The following is a 7,597-nucleotide window of genomic DNA, read 5'->3' as shown; positions in this document are numbered from 1 at the left end:
GCCTTCGTCCATATCGCAATCTGAATTTATTATTTACAAATTAATATTGCGAGGGGCTACTGTTGGGGGCCTTCGTCCTCCGAAGGTCCTCAAAAACATGATTTGACAATGTTTTCCGAGTGGATTATGTGAACAGGTATTTTCGGATCCAGAATTATGAATATGGAGCACGGCCAGGACGAAGCCTGAACCAGACGAAGGTCGAGTGTAGCCGAAGCTGTGCGCAGGGAAGCTTCGGCGCGATGGCAGAAGGGGGAACCGACTTAAAGATGAAAAGACTTCGGGGGCCTCGACAGATTTCCATAAGCCGTTAACAAATGTAATGGACATGGATGTAATTTTACGTGGGCTGCGTCCCGCGTCTATAAATAGATGAACAGTACTCCCGTACTGTTCACGCGGACTTGGCATTTGCTTTTGCGTCACGCTTGTACTTTCTACCTTCTCTCAGGACCGAAGGTACATTTGTAATTTGAAATCATTTCTATTTTTCCATGTTAATAAAATAGAAATGATTCTGCGATGATGCTTATATTATATTTCATGCTTTATATAAGTCCTTCGTCATTATCTGTTATGTTTGCGAAGGTATTTCTCTTATTACCTTCGTCCCAGACTCATTATTTCCCGAAGGGGACATAATGCTTCGAAGGACGAAGGACTTTAACACTTAACACTTTTTATGTTGCCTTGTTCTTAACTCTTAGCATTTGAGAACAAGTCCCCAACAGAATCGTATGTACATGTTTCGTATTGTGATAAAGCACCTATGCCGCTAGAAATAGTAGCGCCTTAAAGAAGGCGTTATTTACAAGATGGAATAGTGCTACGTCATAAGCAGAAAGACCACAAGCCATAAATGGGTTACCTAGCCACATAATTACAGACAGGGACCCAACTCTTAGGCCAGTCCGAAGGGCATTGATGGAACAAACAAAGGTAGAAGATCTTGATTCTCTGCAATTCGGCTTCAACCCGATGGAGCTCTCTTCAAAACATATCTTTCGGCGTCAGTCTTTCCTGCCTTACCTTAACCCCGCTTTCACGTGGCGATTCGGTATGAGGTTTCTCTGATCTGTTTACGGTATTCTTGAAGCTTTCTTTCTTGGTCACCGGACAGAGTGAGAACTGCTCTGCTTGCTTTCTTTCCCTAGCACACACTTAGTAGATAGTAGGCACAACTCCGCTAAGAGCTCATCGAACTTTACTTGTAGAGTGAGACCTGTGCTCGATATGGTTCATTTCAGTGCTCTTTCTCTCGGTATGGTTCACCACATGCCTGTGATCTCTCTCAAGCTAGGTATCGGAGAAGTCCGTCATGGAATTGAAGTGGTAGAGTGGTAAGTGGGCGTACGGTCTATGTATTTCTTATCAGTGGCATTAGTTCCTTTTCATTCTCTAGATAGATGAACAAGCTTCTCTTTATATTATAGAATAGAAAGGATCAAAAGGGCTCTCTCATCTCCTATTTGTTTGAGCCATTCATTATAGTGGTGGTGCCGGGAAGGCAGCTTAGCACTCTAGTCCTTTTGAGTAAGGAATTGTAGCACGGGCAGGCAAGAGACAACCTAGCGAACTGAAACATCTTAGTATAGTATAGTATAGTAGAGAATTTGGCGTTGCCACATAAACATATAAGTAAGGTTGTGGACCAACTATCCGGCATAGAGGGAAAAAAAAGCAGTGTGCCTTCTACTCATCGCCCAATGGGTACTCGACCGACTTCAATTGGTTCACGATGTGGTTGAACTCGCTTATCGGCGAGGTACTTTAGGCCATTTTGAGGAGCCGACGCAGGGCAGGGCAGGAGATGAAGTTTGTTTGAACTAAAGGGCGAAAGCTATATATAAATATACCGAAATGAAAGAACTGCTGTTTTTAGCAATTGAAAGTTGGGGAAATCGCTCAGTTGGTTAGAGTGCTGGCTCTGGGAATCCACGGATCACGCCACACTCGGACAGTTCGCCCATTGCCAATATGCCAGATGATGGATTCCTTGGTTTTAGTTAGTCGCTGCTCTTTCTATGGCAGTGGTTGATCCTCTCGTCGTGGGTCGGTTTAGTCATTAGCTCGAGAGGACAGGGGAGAGATAGGAGACAATCTATGTAACCTTAGCCTACCCCAATAGTAAGTATCGGAAAAAGGACTCCTTCTCGAAAGAGATAGGCAGTCATCGCATTATCTACTTGATTATGATATTTATTTTTATCCAACGGATAATGCAAATCGCCTATAAATTAAAGTGAAAGTTCAGTACGAACTGGTAGAGCGAGAGCAGCTAGTTTAGAAGGAAAAGAAAAAGGGCGCCTACTCAGTGGTAAGTTAGGTCATTCCTTTCCGGCTATCAGAAAAGAGTATGATCGAGGGTCCCATAAGGCAAAGGGAAGGTGCTCCCCCGACCTACTACCCTCGGAGAGATTCCTACGGTTGCAATGGTGAGTTGTGAACTTTGTAGAGCTTCGTTCTAGTTCCATCATTTTTCTGCATTCTTTCTAAAGTGCTAGTTTCCTCTATTTCTAATATCAGAGTAACACGGGAATTCTCTCTGGGAATCCGCTCCCCCTGCTTGCTTGTATTGGGCATTTGGCAGAGGCAGGTTCTCCATCATTAAGAGGCTTCTCACTTTGGTATCGATATGCGTCTGAACTCCTCCACTCTTTCACTAGGGGTACACACAACTCTGGACTTGTGCAGCTAATAGATTACTTTCTCAAAACAGCCTATTTTGGAGGAAATGCCCATGGGAATACGGTTCTTGGGATACCACAGGGGAGTACCATCTCACCGGTCCTTATGAACAGCTTTCCCCACTGAATCATTAGATCACCCGCTTATGTTCCCTAGTTGTCCAGGTGTGACCTAGTTTGCTTAGTAAGTATGGAAGGACAAAAGACGAGTACAGATGACTACTATTCTCCGGCAGAAAGTCACTCATTTCCTCTTAAAGGTCCCAAAGATATGAGTAAAAAACTCTTCCAAATCAAAGATTTGCCTATTCTTCGTAGTACGAGAATACTCTTACTTCTCATTGACACAGACGAGAAAGAAGTAAGTAGAATAAAGGAAGAATGTTAGTATAGTAAAAGGAAAAGAAAAATCCATTATATATGCTATATCTCATTCACTGAGTAGTGCAATAAGCAACTATTCGTTGACACCAACTCACTTATACTTGAAGACAGGAACATAGTAAAGTCAGCTAATCCATTGACACATTCTCTATTCTAAGACAAGAAAAAAGAGTAACTGAAGAATAGTACTCTTTCTATTGTTCATTTCCTATGAATCTTTCTTCATTCACTTCATTGAAAAGATATTGTGCATTTACCTAATTTCCTGTCATAGATAGTCTAGTGAAGCTAGCTTACTAATGCCAAGAACTACTACTCACCAAAACCTATCCTTACTAATACACGGCTATATGATATTCTTATTTATTATTCTATTTCTATATTTACTCATATTCTAGTTTCGTAAAGCTATACTTTAGAGAAGGAAAGAGAGATTCTAGGACCACTTGCCCATAAGAATAAGACCGAACTTAACTACCTGTAACTGCCCCAACTGCCCATGTGTACTAACCCCCCGAAATCACTTTCCCTACTGCTACGTTGAAATGAAAATGCCCGCCTCCAATCCGCTTAGTTAGACCAGACTCTCAGACATATGATTGTTGAGTTAGCCAAGTGAGGGGTTCGTTCAGCCCGTCAATAAAGCTATTCTCGGTATAGAAATAGATAAGAAGAGCTCCAATTAGGGGCAGGCGCAATAAGGAAGGATTGACGAGACCCACCGGAACTTCAACTTTCAGTCTTCTATACGTTACCTGCCTGGAAACATGTTGGGTCGTGTCTTAACATTCCGTTCTAAGAAAGATTCCACCTCTCCTCGACTACCGAGAACCAGCCTTCTTTCTCCAGCTAGAGGAGAGAGGTTTCTTTCATGTTATATTCAAAAATTGAATACCCTCATGTCTTTACTATACTATGTGTACAAATCCGGCACTTAAAGCGGTACTCCCTCCCCAGGGAATGAATGCACGTCCAATTAGAAACTCCCCTCCCTACGTGGGACCTATCTTCCTAATGCCTTGCTTCAACTACTACTTAGAGTTCTCCAACGGACCTGTAGATATGGTATCTAGTTTGCTTTGAATAAATCAAGTTGTAAGAAAGTGATCTATCTCATAGTTCTCCATACCCAAAACCATTTATTTCACTGCAAAGACGAGTACGACAAGAAGAGAGGAGTAGTACAAAAGACCCATATCATAGAAGAGTGAGACCTCCATAAACTCTTACCTATCCCAATAGACACATGACCTAGCCTAGCCCCCACCGCCCTATTTCCTGTACCCACGTTCTTTCAATGCCAATACTGCTACTCATACATATGAGACGGCAGAAAAATGGGCGAGAAAAAACATATCTACTTTACTAGACTAGTAATACCAAGTAACGTAACGATTCTAGTTTTATTAGACTCCTTACAAGCCCTATTTTTTACAAGTCATAGAGTCATCCGCCCTGTTTTCCTCCTATGCTTCTCTATTCCTATCAATAAGCCCTTCTCCCGATATTCCTATCAAGAAGAACTCTCTCTGCCTGGCTTTGCTAGCTTCGTTCTCCTTACCATAAAGTCTATTTATTATATTATTGGATCCGACCTGTGAGAAACCAATCGGAGTTCCTACATTGGTATTACTAGTTGAGCCTATATGAGCGTACGTTGGATACGGTGCAGTTATATAAGCTAAGAAAGAGCTGCTTATAAAACCTTCTAATATACTGATCGGTGGCTAGGTCATTGGTGCTTCTGCTTTTCTTGCCTCCAACCATGCGGTACAAGCTCAGATATCTTTAGATTGAGCTAAGTGATATCGCTAGGCAACCCCAGCGAACTTCCAACCTAGATCAGTCCTAGAAGTTCGTTGCTCTGATACCGAATCACGGAAGAAGAAGAAAAAGCCATTTAAAGACCCAAATATTCAGTTATATCTTATAGCAGTCAGTGGAAAAATGATCATCGGTTCGCGGATTGTTTTCACTCTGTTCTTCGCTTGAATGGAATTCTTCTTCTGCCTAGCTTTTGGTTCTCTTTTAGGATCGTCACGTTATACGTTACTCTTTCGTGCCGTAGTTACTCACTGGGGATGAAAGCCAAGAACTAAACGATCAAGAAAGAGGCAAATGAGAAAGAAGAAGGAGCAGGGTCTCGTGTCCACTAAGAAAGCAGACAGTCCAGTCTAGCATCTCTATATCTAATTGAGTGGAATAAAAACACATTATCGAAAGAGTTCTTTCGAGAAATTATGATTCAGACGAAAGTGGTCAGTTCTGTTCTATTTGAATCTGAGCCGCGGAATCAGCATCTACCCAATCCTCAGTCGTACAATGAAGGCTTTAAACCAAATAAGTTAGAGGCAGCAGTGAAACAAGAAATTACCGAGCGAGCACCAGGCTTGGGAATATGTTGAAAGATGGAAATGCAGAGAAGAGGTAAGAGGAAATTATACAGGCTTGCCTACAATCCCTTTCCTTGTCAGAAAAGCAATTTCACCCCTAACTTAAGATGCTTACCTACCACTACTACTGGCTGGAGGCAATGGCTTTAGGATATGCCCTGACCGAGCTACGTATCTTTCCTATGGGTGGGTGAAAAATAAAAGTACTAGGAAGAAATGTGCTTTTTGTGCGTGCTTTTTTTCTAGCAAAAGTGCTGCAATAGAATTTTTAAAAAGCTTTATTTAAAAGAAAAAGTATCATTCGCAAAGCTAAACAAAGTAAAGTAGAGAAAAGGGGGTCATCCCCTTGGCCAGACTGAGCATCAAGCCAGCCAAGAAGTCAAAGCTGAGAAGGAGTGACTCGCATGAGTCAACACTTACTACTCAGGTCCGGTAGAGCAATCTCAAATTATCATATAGAAAGAAACTCTCGACGGGAGGAGTAGTTTCAAATAGAAGTGAAGTAAACAGATTCAAGTTAGCCCAGTGTAGATCCTTGGAAAAGCAGTTCAAAGCAAAGGTTTTGTTATTGAAAGCACTACTTTTACATATACATATATATGAAGATGAGTTTTATCAAATCCTGTGGTGACTTCCCAAGCCAAGGTAAAAATGTGAAGTAAGGATTTCCCATATATATGAAACTAAAATGAACCCTCCTCGGCTAAGGTTGAATCAGATATAGAAGAAGCGGAAGCAGGAAGCTGAAGGATATCCGTAGCGAATGAGGAATAGGACATGCATGTGAGCTAGCGAAAAGGGAATAGCACATTCTCTAGGGTTCGTATCAAGCGCTAGCAAATGGAGAGGGTCAATCGAATCCGTATCCTCGAGCGCTGGGTCTGTCCTCTAATGAGGAGCTCCTTGCTTTTTTGATCCGTGAATCCGGATCTGTACCTTCATCTGAAAACTATTCGCCGGTTGTCCGCATTCCTCTCCTCGAGCGAAAGGTGTTCCCACGCAATCGCTATCGCTGTTCCTACGACGTAGTCAATACGCATTGGAATAATGGCATCCCCTCCACCGTAGTAAAGTAAGAAGTAACGGGTCTACGCCCAGCTTCCTTGTTCGGTTCTGGTTACGGGAACGGTTGACTTTCGAAATAAAATACCCTTCTTCCCCGTTTTGCAAATTCACCTAGAGCTAGCGAAGCGAGTCCGTTTCCAGCGATGAAGAGCTTTTTTATTTAATGAAATATTGGTCTACGCCCTCCTTTGATGCCCAGAGGAAGAAAAGCGAAGGAAAGAATACTATCTATAACTATAACTATAAGGGAAGGGAAGGGAAGGATATTGATAAAAAATAGGAAATGGAAGTAGATGAGCGTCTGTCAGGTGCTTGTTGACATTTATATTGGAAAAGAGCTTTCGGTTCTATTCCTTTTTAGTTTTAAGTAAAGGCTTTTTATCGACGAATAAATAAGCTCTTTCTACTTTGCCTTAAAAGCTCGTCCTAAGGAAAGCAATTTGAACTTGCTTGAGAAGATAGCAGAAGTTCTAGTTATTACAGCTAAAGTGATAGCAACTCATGAACGAAGTGCTCGACCATAGATAGGGAACGAGCGGAAAAAAAGTAGCGAGTGGAGCCATAGAAGAAAACTTTTTTCTTTAGGTCAAGGTGATAGCAAACCATTTTTACAATGGCACATAGCTGGCTTCTATCTTCTATCCTATCTTATTATGCCGACGCCTTTCTCGGCCAAATGATAGAGGCGCTTCGGACAGGTAGAAGGACTAATTCAGTCTATTGGTGTGGCTATCGAAACTTCTTCGTCTAGTCTAGATTGGCTGTACGGGTTACAGTTCTTCTTTGTTATTGGAGTCGAGGTAGCCACCACCGGGAAAAGGAAATAGGCCTTCATTCGTTTTCTTCCTCGTAGTCGTCCCCCGGCTAAGGTATCATCAGATATAGAAGAAGTAGAGACTGGGGGGATATAGCTAAAAAGGAATATAACTCGTCCGAGGGCGTGGGCGCAGGTGCAGTGCCAGTTTCAAGAAATGCGTATCGAGATACCAGTATCGGGCTGGTATTGGCTCAGGGCCCAGCTTCACCTAAGAACAGCCCTTTTATAATATCCATAGCGTATATGACCGT

Source organism: Zea mays, chromosome 9, assembly GCF_902167145.1.
Source record: "Zea mays cultivar B73 chromosome 9, Zm-B73-REFERENCE-NAM-5.0, whole genome shotgun sequence".
Classification (NCBI taxonomy): domain Eukaryota; kingdom Viridiplantae; phylum Streptophyta; class Magnoliopsida; order Poales; family Poaceae; genus Zea; species Zea mays.
Note: the sequence above shows the minus strand (reverse complement) of the source record.